Genomic DNA, 15,833 nt, shown 5'->3' with positions numbered 1-15,833 from the left:
CTGTGTTGTGGCGTTCTGAGTTTCTGAGACAGAGTGAGATAAAAGAGAATGGATAAAAAGAATGGGTTTTTCAGTGCTAAATCATCATAGTATTTATGTCCCTTCTTCCTGTGATGCCACTATGCTCTGTAATTATTGTCTCATAATTCAGAGCCCCTAGAGGTCTTGAAATTAAATGATGCTGTTTTTTGTTCATCAGTTTATTCAATGAATAATTATTCAGCAATATTCAGTATATATCAAGTACTGTTCTTAATTGTAAAATCTGGCAAGACTCTTTGTCCCTATTTCTCCCCAACTCCAATAAATTTACAAATAAATAATTGTTTTCTAATAGGTCTGTGATACCCGTCTGTTTCTTGAAAATTTGTTTTTCCTTATGAAATGAGGCTTCTGTTTGGTAAAATGAGAGAAAGGAAAGGTGGATATCCTGAGGCACTTTCTTGACCATATAGGAACTTGCATTGAGTTGTATGAAAGAGTTACCTGTTTAAAAAAAAAAAAAACAAAACAAGGAGAAGTGTTTTTTTATTTGTTTTTTGTACTTCATCATCCACCAATTCCTGGAACTTCTCTGTAACAGTGAGATGATACCAGCAACAGGCGTTTAGGTAGATCCATGTCAAAATATCATTTGGGGAATTGTGTTTATGATTGTGGTATTAACAAAACCATATTGCAAGAGAAACTGACTTATGGCTAACCACCTTGCTTTACTGTCCTAGCCTTACTATCTTAGAAACCTAGATAAGATAGTATGCTATTTTAATAGGTTAAAATGCCTCCTAATGGGTTAAATGCACCTGGACTGAAAAAGCCATACAGATTTTTGCAGATTTCGAAGTTGTGGACTTCCTTGGGTATAGGGACTCTTTTTTTGTTTTGTTTTGTTGTACCACGTAACATGCTAGATCTTAGTTCCACAACCAGGGACCGAACCGCATGCCTCCTGACATGGAAGCACGGAGTCTTAACTGGGGAGGTCCCTTGTAGGGACTCTTGATATGGGGCATGCCCCTTGGAGGACTTTGGAAGCTATATCAGTGGGTTGTTTCAAGAAACATATGTATCTATGAGGAGTGAGACTTCTTCTAATCTAAGGCAGTTACCCAACTGCCTGATGCATTAGGAGAACTGGTTCCTTGAACCTAAACTGCATCATCTGGGAAAGGCTGTCTCTCAGAGTGCTGTGGGAACTCTCATTCACATGAACTGCTGCAAGAACTCTGATGGAGAGGACCTCTATCGTCTGACTTGTATCTTCCCAGTAGACTTGTGGCAAGTGTGACTGTCCCGGTCTTGAGACTCTGAATGTTTAGTTGACTGTAAGAAGAACCCCTGGGCATTACAGTGATCTTTCTCTGCTCTTCAAATATGCAGCTTCGTTCTCACCCTTTCTGTTATCCTTTATAAAATGAAAAGACTAGAGTAGGGTTTTTCCAAGTGTGGACTTCAGATAACCCTCAGCAGAATCACCTGAACTCCAGATTTTTGGGTCCCACCTTAGAACAATGAAATCAGAATCTTTGGAAATGGTGCACTGAAGTCTACATTTTTAACCCCCCATATCCTGTTGGCTCAATGAGTTAAAAAATAAAATAAAATCCACCTGCAATGCCAGGAGACCTGGCTTCTATTCCTGGGTCAGGAAGATCCCCTGGAGGAGGGCATAGCAACCCACTCCAGTATTCTTGCCTGGAGAATCCCATGAACAGAGGAGCCTGGCAGGCTATGGTCCACAGGGTCACAAAGAGTCGGACAGGACTGAAGCGACTGAGCATGCATGCAGCTATGATACATGAGTACACAGCTGAACATGACAGTCTTTAGATTATATTTTAATTCCAGCTTTCTCAGTTCAGTTCAGTGCAGTTCAGTCACTCAGTCGTGTCTGACTCTTTGCGATTCCATGAATCGCAGCACACCAGGCCTCCCTGTCCATCACCAACTCCCGGAGTTTACTCAAACTCATGCCCATCGAGTCGGTGATGCCATCCAGCCATCTCTCCTCTGTTGTCCCCTTCTCCCCCTGCCCCCAATCCCTCCCAGCATCAGGGTCTTTTCCAATGAGTCAGCTCTTCCCATGAGGTGGCCAAAGTACTGGAGTTTCAGCTTCAGCATCAGTCCTTCCAATGAACACCCAGGACTGATCTCCTTCAGGATGGACTGGTTGACTGTATAATTCTAATCATTTATTCCTCTCATTCTACACTGTGTCTTAATGCAATTAAAGTGTTCATTTCTTCAGAAGACTGTCAAGGAGTAAGTAATTGGGAGTTTCAGAGATGGCAGTACTCTAGAAGAGATCTTTTTAGTTAATTCAGATTAGGGATTCTGGGACAGTTTCTTATCATTACCCACCTTTTTCAAAGTCCCGTTGGTCCTCTATGATCCTTACGATTATTAAGACATATAGTTTCTTAGTACCATATGATAATTCTTTTTGAACTGTTGATTTATTTCCCATCATGTTATCACTCTTGTCACTATTGCCTTGATTGTAAGATAGTGACTCTTTCTAGAACGTTGGAGATTATATTAGGTCTTGCAGAACAAGTGAAAATCAATACTTTCACTCTCTTTAGCAGAATTAGTTTCAGATACACCTGAGATGAAAGAAAAAAAATCCCTTTGTTGTTCTGCTGAAGTTGTCAAGCCTTCCATTAGTCTAGGTTAAGTTTCTGGGGTTTTGAATTTAATTTTGGTTTCTAATATTGATTTATATTTCATAAAGATGTTGCTGGTTACAAAAAAAAAAAAACCTTCAGTAAATTCTTCCACTTCTAGGGCACTGCTTTACTTCAAAATGAGAAGTGTTTGTCAGTGATTCAGTTTCCATTTTAGGAATTAAAATTATCAGTGAAATAGAAAAGTACTGTGAATTACAAAAGGCTATTAGACAGTAATTCAGGCCAGTCAAAGTTATGCATTTAATATAGGCTCTTGAATTTAAGAAAACTAAATGCAATTCAATCTTATTTTCTCTATTTTATCACAATGTTATTAAAAGTTGTTTAAGATTTTAGACTCCAAGAGGGCATATATCTTTGACGTCTTTGTATTTTCAGTAGTGTTTTCTTATACCACAGATACTTTGTGCATATTTCATAAATGAGTGAACAAACACATGTCATAAAGAAAAAGGAAAAGTGCTGTTATCAGATTCTAGGTGGAAGTAAAAAGCAATACTTAGCAGAGTCCTCCATATATTGGCTTAGCCAAAAAGTTTATTCAGGTTTTTCCATAAAACCCAAACTAACTTTTTGGCCAACCGAATACTACTATACCTCACCCTAGCCTGCAGGTTCTGCTCCTTACCTCCCCACTCTCCCACACACTGTCAGAAGTTCTCAGACTTCATTTCTCTGTTCCCTAGCAGAGCCACAACTCCCAAGAGCAATGATCCACAATCCAAGAGCGCATTTCCCTTTCTCTAACATTAGACTTCATACTCCCTCAGTACCCCAACCTAAACTTCTGACTGTTCTGAGGAGAGTGATCTGGGAAATGAAGAATCGTAGCTGTAAGAATTCCATGAGCAAGTGTGTCCTGTCTGGGGGTAAAGGGAAGTGTATTTGGACTTTAGAAAATCATGGTGGAAAAATACAATGATATAACCTTTAACACTTCCTAATGGTAAAATTTCAAGCAGTGCGGCATATGAGAAAGGCATTTTTTGGAACAGGATCCTAAAATGATGTCAGGAAGACTTTTCTGCCTCCTAGTACTGCTGGTTCTGCTATAACCTGACTTGATTTTTTTTATTTACAAGGTCCTTTTTATAAGTACCTTTCTTCAGAAGAGTGGAGTGGGGTAATAAATACTCTCTCATCACTATGTACCAGTTATTCTTTCTCATCCTTGGCTGTACATTAGAATCACCTGGGGAGCTTTTAAAAATCCTGATGTCCGGGCCATACTCCAAACCAATTATATCTGATTCTCTGGGAGTGGAATACAGTCATTGGGGGTATTTAAAGCTCCCAGAGCCAGTGCTTTAAACAAGGATGAGGAATGCAGTAGATGTCAGATGCCTACAGAGGAACAATCTCAATAGTTACACATTAAGAAGCCATGCAAGAAAAATTGGAGATGATGGATTCTGTGGGGACGGGAGAGTGAAGATCTTGGCTGCTCAGCTCCAATCCAATGTTGAAGGGAGGGACAGGTTGATTAAGAGGACCAAACAAATCCCCGGGATTAAAGCACTTTTCCTTTAGTGTGTGAGCTTGAGCAAGATACTTCTTTATGCTTCACTTTTCTTATTAGTAAAATGAAGTTAATAATTATACCTGTTCCTTAAGATTGTTGTAAGGATTAAATGAAGTCATAAGCATACTCAGCCTTATGTTGGGCCATAACAAACAGATATCCCATATTTGTGCTAATTATTATGATAATGACCCCAGAAATACCAGAGTCCACTTATCTTCTTTTCAGTAGGCAGACCACACAAAAACTAGGGAGATGGATATCAAAAATTTCTGAAAAAGATCTTATTATATTTCTTATTTTTCCAGCACCTTATCCCCACTCTCAGCCTCCAAGTATTTCTTGCTCTTTTAGATTCTTTTTTTTTTTTAGGCAGCTCTTTTAGATTCTTATACCTCCAGTACCATCCAACAGATTGGAAGTGTTATTTCTACATGAGTAGATGAATCAGTAGATTATCAATTGAGAGTTTACTGTGTAGCACACTTCCTCAGAACAAACACTATTTTGTGACTTAAAACAGCAACTACTTTTGGTTTTGCCTCACTGTCCTTTGAGTTGGTGATTTGACCTGTGCGCTGCTAGGTGGTGGTCAATCGGTAAAGAATCTGCCTACGGTGCAGGAGATCCGGGTTCAATCCCTGGGTCAGGAAGATCCCCTGGAGAAGGAAATGGCAAACCACTCCAGTATTCTTGCCTGGAAACTCCCATGGACAGAGGAGCCTGGTGGGCTACAGTCCATGGGATCACGACTCGGGCGGTTGTTTTTCTGGACTCAAACGTGCGTCTGCGTCACCTATTAGTCATCCTGCCAGCTCTTTGTTTTGGGGCTGTCTGGCTGCGACTGGGGCGATAGGCAGGACTAAGCTATGGGTGTCTTGTTACCTAGCAAGTTAGCCTGGGCGTTTTCATGTGATGGTAACAGTTTCTAGGGGTGGAGAAGTGGAAGCTCTTGTGGTCAAGGATCAAACTGATGCCATATCATTTCTGTTACATTCTTTAGGTTAAAGAGATCATGTGACTAGCCCATGTCCAAAGGAATGGGGAAATGTACTCCACTTTTGATGGAAGTTGCTACAAAGTATTGTGGCCATTTTTTTGTCATCTTTCACAGTAGCCTGTTGAAATAGGACTGATAGGAGGAATTGAGGTCAGAGTAAGGGTGACGGCTTGGGCATATAAAAGACATATTAGAGATAGGATTTGGCAGATAATCTGGTGTGCATGGCAAGAGGAAGGCATATTTAAGTGGAAGCTGAGACCTCAGTTATTATGAGAACTGAACTTTGATTAACTGAAATAGGAAAGCAGAAGGCAGCAAATGAGCACAGGGTCTTATCTATATATTCTCTTACAACAGACCCCGGACTGTATTTCCTTTCTGAAATTGCTTTCTTTTGATAACCATTTTTTTCCTCCAGGGGCAGGGTGTATTTTAAACTCATTAATTAAGGACTCAAATGACCAATTAGATATTCTGTTTTCTTAGTTGACTCCTTCATGAACTTTTAGAATGCTAATAAAAGGTATAAATAATATATGTCATTTCTAGTTCAAAAGGAAATTCTTCTAATCTCAACTCCAAAGCAGGTTCTTCAGTTTCAGAACCAAAATATCTAACTCTGAGCCAAGACCAAAGTCCGCATAACATCCTAAGAGAACCCGAGAGAAATTTATGAAAAAAAAATGATACAGTGGCACTTAACCATGTTCTGTATTTGTTTATTGACTCTATATAGAATTCTTCTCCAAATTTTATAGACATTTTTGTTATAGATTTGCTCTCATGAATATAATTTTAAATTGCTTTGCTCTTATGTAACCATTTTATATAGACCACTAGACTGTGAAATAAAATCAGGCAAAGGTAGACATTATTTTTTTTCCTTTCTTGATTTAGTATTCACAGTGATTTTGCTATAGCAAGATGGTCTCTCCTTTTCCTTTTGTGGTATTTTGCCCCAGAAAATCTTTCTTTTCCCTTTGATGCATACTATTTCAAGTACTTTTAAAGAACATCTTTTCATGAATTAAAATTCTTTAATATTAGCTTAGAAATATCTAATACCACATCTACTAGTGCTTTTTATTGGTTTTTTATTACTATTGATACTTATCTTCATGACTTAAAATTTGTTTCAAAGTAATTAAATTACTTTTTCCTCTTTTTCTCTCCTCCGATAAGCTTGGGCCCATGTTACCAGCCCTGATTGTATGTTTGTGTCTCCACGTGGAGAGCTCGCTCTGCAGGTGGGAAAGCCTGTGTTTCTGTCTCAGACAGAAGAACTATTTCTTTTTATTCCCCTATAGTCTTTCCTTGATCTATTGCATAGGTATTTTCCCATTGTGTGTGCGTGGTAAGTTGCTTCAGTTTTGTCCAACTCTTTGTGACCCTGTGGACTGTAACCCGCCAGACTCCTCTATCCATGGGGATATTCCAGGCAAGAATACTGGAGTGAGTTGCTATGCTCTCCTCCAGGGACTATTCCCAACCTAAGGATTGAACCCCTGTCTCTTACATCTCCTGCATTGGCAGGTGGTTTTTTCTGTTTGTTTGTTTGTTTTTTTACCACTAGTGCCACCTAAGAAGCCCCATTTCCCCAGTAAGGCTGCGTAGTAAACCATCTGAAAATTTGGTGGCTTCAAACAGCAGTCCCTAATTCTCACTCATGCATCTGTGGATCTGCTGGTGGGGAAGGGCTCATCTAGTCTGGACTCAGCTGCATTAGACTCCAACAGATGTAGGTTGGATCTAGGTCAGTGTCATGTGTCTATTATTCTCCTCGGACCCATTGTAGGTTTTAGAGCTTGGTGTGTTTTTGGTAGGTGACTCTGACAGCAACTTTTCTATTTGTTAATTTGAATGCAGGCAACAAGATGTCTCAATATATAAGATGTGAAGACGGGAAACAACATGCAAGGATACCTTATTGACTTACACAAGATGACAAGCAATTCCATTTTCCTTTACTATTGCATCCTCCGTTCTATTTGTGAACTTGAGCCTTCTTCATCAATTTATGGAATTCACATGTGACTCCTTTTGTCTTAATCTAAGTCTGAAATAACTTTACATTATGGAAATAAAACATCTTCCATCTCAATAGAGTCCAAAATAGGTTCAATGAGATGGTTTCCCCTGAGCAAGTGGAGCGGGTCTGCAGTATCATTTTCCCCACTCACGTTATGTCATGTATTCTGTTAGCATTTATGTGAGCTGTTTAAATCAAACAGATAGGCATATATAAAGGCTAACAGAACAAAGATGCTGTCACAATACACATTTTAAAACTGCTTTATCATTTCGAGATTTTGCTTGTGCTGATTTAAAAGGAAATCTACAAGTGAGTGTATATATATATGTGTGTGTGTGTGTATATATATATATATATTTATTCAAGTAAGGGATATGAGCAAGAATTCTAAACTGTTAACACTGCAAGTGATGTTAGAGATCATTATTATATACAACTTCCACATTTATCAGGTTACAGAGTACAATTCAAATACATCAAATGGCTTCTCAGACGTTGGATTTTAAATTATTGGAAGAGTTAGAAATGAAATCCAGCTCTCCTGAATAACCAATGGGCTTTTTCCATCTTACTGCTATACCTCCCAGTTCCCTGTTGGGAAGTAATGCCAACAGAGTTTGCAGAGGGGAAAATGAGACACAGTTGTGTCCTGAACTCTATTACTGTGGAGACTTTTTAAAAAGTGTTTTAATTCCTAAATTAGTCTTGCAAGCACCTCAAAGTCCTTCTGAAACTTCTCCTGGAATCCTGTGAGAAACAATGTTGACACTGCTATTTCTCATCTTTGAATTCTTGTGGCACTTACACATTTTGTCATAAGTATAAAGTTCTTAAGGCTCGAAAATATATCTCTTTATCCTTTGTACCCTCTCTCAGAGTTAAGAGCAGGTCTGGATACTTAATGCTGTTGACTGGAAACTCCCCCAAACCACAACAGAATAACCTGTTGACTGAGCAAAAGCTAAGTTAATTAGTCCTACTGCAGTGAAGGAAGAACACTAATTACTTGGAGTCTTGGGAGTGTGTTGAAACGGGATATTTGGAGGCTTTCTAGCCCAGGCTGGATAATTTCATGGTGGTTCTTGGAAAGTGAGAGAATGGTTGGGGTTGGACTGAGTTTATATCACAACTGCTTTGGATGAATAGACACATAATATGTGGAACTTTATATGATTATTAGTGAGCATTAGTCTTTTTCAATGAAGTGTTTGATTGGTTCATAGTCATTCTGTTTGAGAGCAGTTATTTCTTGAAACATATAGATAAATTATACTTGCCTGATTCCAGCACATAAAACAAAACCAGGGAAGTGTACATCCTCCTTTAATTGCTTACCACCAAAAAATATGTTGGTATATGTCTTCAATATTTATTTGTTAATGGGTCACCATTGCATCATCCTCAAACTGAAACTCAGTCAACCCAAAGTTCCATGCAAGGGGAACACCTTGGAATTTGAAACCATATAACTTAGATTGCAGATACATTGGCCATGGACATTGCAAGGTCTTATGTGGAGCTGGTACCAGTGGGAGGTGCCATTCGAATTTTAAGGAGCAAAAGAGGGGTTGGCTCAGTTATTCTTTCATGTGTTTTTGAAATCATATCTTGAGTTTCAGGCTCAAAACTAATGAAGCAAAAGGAATGTGAAAGAATTCTTTCTAGACCCACTCCCACCTTTCCTACCTTCCTGAAAAAAATGATATTTGGCAAAATCATTTGATTTTTAGAAATGTAGTTCAAAAGGTATAAGCCACTGGGCTGCTCCCTTTTTCTCTATTGCTCTTCCCTGAGAAAACTGCTATCAGAAGCAAGATAACATGCCCAGTGTTCCAAAGGGGTAAATGATACCAATGGGCCTCTGCTTAAAAATATCTACTGTCCATATTCTGTCAATTGCAGTAGCACTCTTGAGTTCTGCACATGCACACCACTGAATGCTAAATTATAGCTCCATTTCCCTTTGCTTTTTTCTATTCAGACTACCGCAGACCCTTCATTTGCACCTTTTGTTTTGTTTTTTCCACCCAGTGGTACTATTTGGCTCTGGTTCAGTCATAAGCACAGATACAACTCCAGCACTGAAATCTTGTGGCAATGCTTAATTATATGGTAGCTAATAGTTTTGGCTTATCTCCAAAGTGAAAATAGAGTACTTTAAAATTTCTCTCGTGAACTCTTAAAACCCAGTTTAACAAATACTGCCCTTGAGGCCTACTGGCATCAACGTGCTTTCTTTGAATATGCACACATTCATTCACTCAGTAAATATTTACTGAGCACCTATTATATGGCAGCCCCTAAGCTTGGCATTAGAAATTCGGTGGTAAGCAATAATAGATAAGGCCTCTGCCCCCATGAATTTACTACATAATGGCTAAGGCTTTCTTTGCATAAGCCAAAATGACAATGAGCAAGGTAATGAGGAACATGGTGTTACTTATGTGTACTATGGAGAACTGTAGTGCTGAGAATGAATGGAAGCTCTGAGTCATGTGCAACTTAGAGTGAAATATTTTAACTACTGAAACGTCTAAAACCTGCCCATGAGAGCTTGAGTCGTTTAACATCATCATCACCTTGTCATCATCTACTTTGTGTGTGGACAGTGTGGTTAAAAGAGGGAAAATTATTTTTTAGCATGTGATTTCTTGGTAGAAGACACATTTTGAAGGGGGGGGCCACACTCTGATGGAGAGTATCAAGGAGCAGGAAAGAATAAGGAGAGAATCGGGAAGGCAGTAAGGATACGCTTGGCCTCCATCATGTTTTTCCTAGTGCTAAGTGCCTGGAGATCATCTAAATGAAGCTCTGGCAGATGGTCAGAAGTTACTGATTTCTGGTGAATTATGTTAAAGGAAAACCAGGCACTAGCTGAGCTAAAGAATAAAGAATTCAGTAGAATGCTTATATAGGTTCATCAATGACATCAAGTCTGATCATTTATGCTACTTGCATTCAGTATTGTTCAGAGCCAGCCACGCTACCAGTGCTCCAGATCCTAAGGGAGAGATCCCCTGAGAATCATTTATACCACCCAGGTGAGCCCATCCCTGCCACTCAAAGTATGGTCCTCGAATTAACAGCGTGGATATCTGCAGGACTTAGTCGGAATGCAGGATCTGACTCTACCCATACTGAAACACAATCTGCATTAGAACAAGATCTCCAGGTAAAGATTTGGAAGAACATTCAAGTTTGAGTAGTACTGGTCTAATAGGAACTGATGTAGCTTTGGTGTTAATCACTGCTCTAGGAGCTGTGGATCGAGGAGTGACCCCAACAAGCCACATCACTGATTTCATGAAGCTTTAGTTGAATGTGTTTTCCTTGCAGTCTTATTTTCAGATACTCTCTTTGCTTTCAGACTATTGGTCCTGATTTTTGGTGTAAAAAGTTAACAATTGTCTTCCCTCTCCCACTGTAATAAAACCAAACCTCTATTTACATAATAATTCCAATACTTTTGATCAATATTCCAGTGTCTATCTTTGGATCCTCTTTTGGACCAGTTGTAACACCTGTACATTCACTCATGGGTTAAATTAGAATCTTTGTAAACAGGTGCTCATTTTATGTCTATATGAGTGCCATGACTTGATCCTGTTTGAAAATAAAACTTTTTAACTGTTTTGGAAATTGCAACAAGATGTCCAGTAAATTCACCTGACAGAGTCAGGTAAATTTCCATGACAGATATGTGTATGTCATATGCAGCTGAAGCCCAGATGTGCTTTTCTTAGCTCTCCTTGGGTGAATCCAAAGCACTGGGAGAACATTGTTGACTCTGTTTTTCTAGTTCTAATTTCCTCTCTAATAATTTTGTGTTTCTATTCTATTTTGGTTCATTTACAGCCAGTAAGTTATTACCCGTTTTTGGCAGCAATGGTTGGGAACTTGATTTTAAGGTCTGACAATTTGGAGATCCCTCTAAATGGACTAATGGTTTATAGAACTCTAATCTCTGTTGAATGAGTGACAACAGGGAATCTGGGTTGTTAGGCTTTTTGTCTGTTTTTGAGCTCAAATCAATAAAGAATGGTATGCTGTCCAGGAGAACAGCTCTTTCATCTGAACCAGGCAGTGTTTCTGTTTCTTTGTTGGCTCTTGCACTATAGCTGAAATTATAGACTTGAAGTTATAAGGTCTATTTTTCTGTGTCTGTATGTCTATATGTCTATAATTCGGAAATACCTTCGCCTCTTATTATGTTAGTGTTTATTTTCCTACCTCCAGGTGGTATTAATATATTAGCTTATAAAGTCTCTTAAATTATAGAAACTCTATACTGAGATGCATATCAAAATACCTATTTATATAAGCTGAACTTTTCCTGAATTTTCCCTGAAAATAAGGAAATTGAACTACTGATCCTTTAAATGTACTGGATTAAAAAATATATATTCTCCAAAAATACAACACAGAAGCATTGTAAGATTTCAAATTTATATAATTTAGGTAAAGAGTTGGTAAGAAAAGGCACATTTAATCTTTAGTGTTTAATAAAATCAACCATATCTTCTCTGATTCGGCAGTGTTAAGTATTAAGTATCACACAAGCATAGTTTTTATTCATACATGGATTATGTTTTTCCTAATATATGCAGATTGACTGATCATAAAACTAACATTACTCCTAGTTATCATTTAGCGTTATGAAAAACATACATTTATGTTTGGCCAAACTGAACCATTATTCTGACAGGTTTTTTTTTTTTAACAATTTCCACAGTAAGTTTAGGAATATGTCAGTTTGAACAGAATTTCCAAGATATTCAGCTAACCCTTGAATAGATATTGTATTGAAGTAATTGATGGACATCCATGGGATGCCTAGATTATTTCTATATGAGACATAATACTGAAGTGCTGATTGTTAAGCATAATTTTAACCTTTTAAGATTTTGCTTCTTATATATGCTACAGAGAGGGTATATCTTTGGGTTTGTCATTGAACATGTTCTTTTCTGCCATGTTGAGAAACTGTGTAAAGGGATTGTACTGCTATAGAGAACTGAACTGTGTATATTCTGAGCTCTGCTAGTCCACCAAAATGGCAGAGTATTCACTATTATCCATTGTTTAGTTTTCTCTGAAATGGAAGTAACTTTGCTGAAAAGTTGTAATTAATATGAATAAATGAGACCCTATTAGAAGTTTCTATGTAATAATGCATATTTTAGTTAGTTTAGATTAAGGGGAAAAAGGAGAATGCCCCTTTCCTGAAGTGAAATAATTTTTGTTGCAGAATATTAAAGAACATGGTGAAATACAATACTGAGCCTATGGATAGATCTAAAGAAGATTAACAGAAAGATAACCTGAAAAGGAGAAAAAATTTTCGTTAATATTTTGCCAAGTAGGACTCAGTTTTGATGGAGTTAATCGTGATATTTTTTTTTAATTTATTTTATTTTATTTTTTTTATTATTTTTTTTAATTTTTTCAGTGGGTTTTGTCATACATTGACATGAATCAGCAATAGATTTACACGTATTCCCCATCCCGATCCCCCCTCCCACCTCCCTCTCCACCCGATTCCCTACTCAGCCGTTAATCGTGAGATTTTTAAGAAAAGAGCTGTTGTTCCTATAGAATCAAATATTTCAGTGGGGCAAACCTAGAGTTTGATTTCCTCTCTGTGACAAAGTTTCCTTGAAGTATTCATTTGCTCTTTTTTTAATTATAATTTTTATTGAGTTATAGTTGCTGTGGAAACAGTGGCTGACTTTATTTTGGGGGGCTCCAAAATCACTGCAGATGGTGATTGCAGCCATGAAATTAAAAGACCCTTACTCCTTGGAAGGAAAGTTATGACCAACCTAGATGGCATATTTAAAAGCAAAGACATTACTTTGCCAACAAAGGTCCATCTGGTCAAGACTATGGTTTTTACAGTAGTCATGTATGGATGTGAGAATTGGACGGTGAAGAAAGCTGAGCACTGAAGAAGTGATGCTTTTGAACTGTGGTGTTGGAGAAGACTCTTGAGAGTCCCTTAGACTTCAAGAAGATCCTACCAGTCCATCCTAAGGGAGATCAGTCCTGGGTGTTCACTGGAAGGACTGATGTTGAAGCTGAAACTCCAATACTTTGGCCACCTCATGCAAAGAGTTGACTCATTGGAAAAGACCCTGATGCTGGGAGGGATTTGGGGGCAGGAGGAGAAGGGGACGACAGAGGATGAGATGGCTGGATGGCATCACCGACTCGATGGACATGGGTTTGGGTAGACTCTGGGAGTTGGTAATGGACAGGGAGGCCTGGCGTGCTGCGATTCATGGAATCACAAAGAGTTGGACATGACTGAGCGACTGAACTGAACTGATAGTTGCTATACAATCTTATATGTTACAGGTGTAAGAGTATTGTGGTTCACACTTTTTTAAAGTTTATACTCCATTTATAATTATTATGAACTCTTGGCTATATTCCCTGTTGTACAATATATCCTTGTAGCTTATTTTATACATAATAGTTTGTACCTCTTACTCCCGTACCCCTAAATTTCCCCTCCCCCCTTTCCTCTCCCCATTGGTCACCACTAGTTTGTTCTCTGTATCTGTGAGTCTCTCTCTTTTTTATCACTGGAATCTTGTAGCTGTTAGCTTCCACATGTAATATCCTTCAGTATTTGTCTTCGTCCTCTCTTAATAAGAGGTTATAAAAGTTTGCTCTTTGCCTGAGAAGCTAGTTTTTCCCAAATAGCGAAGATTCTGTATCTCAGCAGAATGACATTCTACACTGTGTTTCTGACATTGTTGTGTCCTTGATTATTCTCAAAATGAAAGAAACAACAAATTTTCTTCATCTCTGAAAACGTTGAGGATTTTTGTTTTTTAGATATCACACTATCACAACCATTCACGTGCTCAGGCATACTCGATCCCATCTGAAGTGATCAGATCTGGCAATTTTTGATTTCTGCCTTCCTCAAACCGAATCCTCGCTGGAAAACGGATTAAAAAGTATGAAACTTTCACAGAATCTTTTCTTTCTAAATCTTTCTTTAAGATTCCCTAGAGGATCCCTGGAGAAATCACAGAAATTTGTTCTTATGGAAATAACTATAAGTTTATCTGTTATGTTACTATAGATGAGCTTCAGAATTGTCAAGCCAAAAGAGTTGCTATTTAGTACTTTTGGAGACTGCTCTATTTTTGTTGTTGTCATTTTTGTTTCTGTGTTGAGTCCCTTCTATGTATCCAGTTGAAGATCTGATACAATTTTAGCATCAAAGACAGTTTTGTTTTGTTTTTTTATACAGTAGGCCCTTGTTGGTTATCTATTTTAAATATAGCAGTGTATACATGTCCATCCCAGGCTCCCAATCTGTTCTCCCCCATCCTTCCCCCCCGGTAATTATAAGTTCATTTTAAAAACTACTCTGAAATTATATCATATAATCGTCATTTGTGAATGAATGACAAATAGTTATGGGTTTTGATAATTTATTACAATAGTTAGAATCAAATTCAGATATAATAGTTAAAACTGTTTATGAAATCTGTTCTATACAGTTAGCATGATTTTTAAGAAATAGATATTTATAGAAATTTTATTTTTCCCAGAACTTTGGGAGTCAGGACACCCAAATGAATATCTTCAGCTGATAAGTGCTTAGTTAGCTGGACTTGAAGAACCACGATTGGTATTTCAAGCATGTTTTCCAACATGCAGATCTTTTTATTGAAATTTAATTAGTCAGTTTTCATTTTCCCTGAAGGCAACTAGTTGTGTTTCCAATCTAGTCAATTGTTATATTTTTGTACTTTTTTCACAAAATTGATAAATATTTCATAGAGGAAATTTTAATAATTTAGAGTTTGACTTCCGTTTCTCAGTTTTTAAATGTGCATATATGATCATTTGGGGCCCCAAATTGCATAATAATGGAACCATTTGCAAACATGCCATTTTCAACATTTTCTCTCCAACAAATAGTAATTTTTTTAAGTTACATTCTCATTCTTAAAGTGAATCCTCAACTTTGACTAGACTGACTCTGTGCCATTTATTGATTGATTAAGTATCTTCTAAGAAATAGGTTACTGAAAAACAAGGTGGCAAGATCTGAACACCTACCATTTTTACATTAAAAGAAACCTTAAAAAATTATGTGTAAATCTGACAGCTCTTTTAAGTACTTTGCCATGAAATAACCAATAAACTTCCATGTGGACTGAGGGAGTTTCATAATCACTCTTCATTTCATTGCAGAGTATTGAAAAGATTTTACTATTTAAGATGATGAAACCTATAAATCACTTTACCTCAATAAATCTCAAAATATTCTGAAGATATAGAAATGAATGAGGGGGGCATTGTCAAACCGTTCCCTGTTTGACTTATTTTTCTCTCCATATAGCTGGTGTGGTGTGTCTTATAAGTGTCTGACACAGAGGGATGATCAAGGTCAATCTATATGAAGAAATGTTAGTAAAGCTTTGATTTTTAAAAAATAAATGAATAAAAAGAAAATGAGTATCAAAAACAATATAAAATATTTTCTTCTTGTACTCAGATAGATTGGCTCATGTACCTCATTTTCAGAAGCCAGTGAAATAAACTGTTGCTTTTGTATTC

The 15,833-nt window shown here is 37.5% G+C and overlaps 1 protein-coding gene across 1 annotated transcript in view; it reads left to right on the top strand.

Annotated features, from left to right (window-relative positions):
- Positions 1-15,833, top strand: part of IL1RAPL1 (interleukin 1 receptor accessory protein like 1) — a 1,385,702-nt gene that overhangs the window by 1,004,723 nt on the left and 365,146 nt on the right. The window lies entirely within an intron of this gene.

Source organism: Cervus canadensis, chromosome X, assembly GCF_019320065.1.
Source record: "Cervus canadensis isolate Bull #8, Minnesota chromosome X, ASM1932006v1, whole genome shotgun sequence".
Classification (NCBI taxonomy): domain Eukaryota; kingdom Metazoa; phylum Chordata; class Mammalia; order Artiodactyla; family Cervidae; genus Cervus; species Cervus canadensis.
This window is presented reverse-complemented; position numbering and strand designations above follow the sequence as displayed.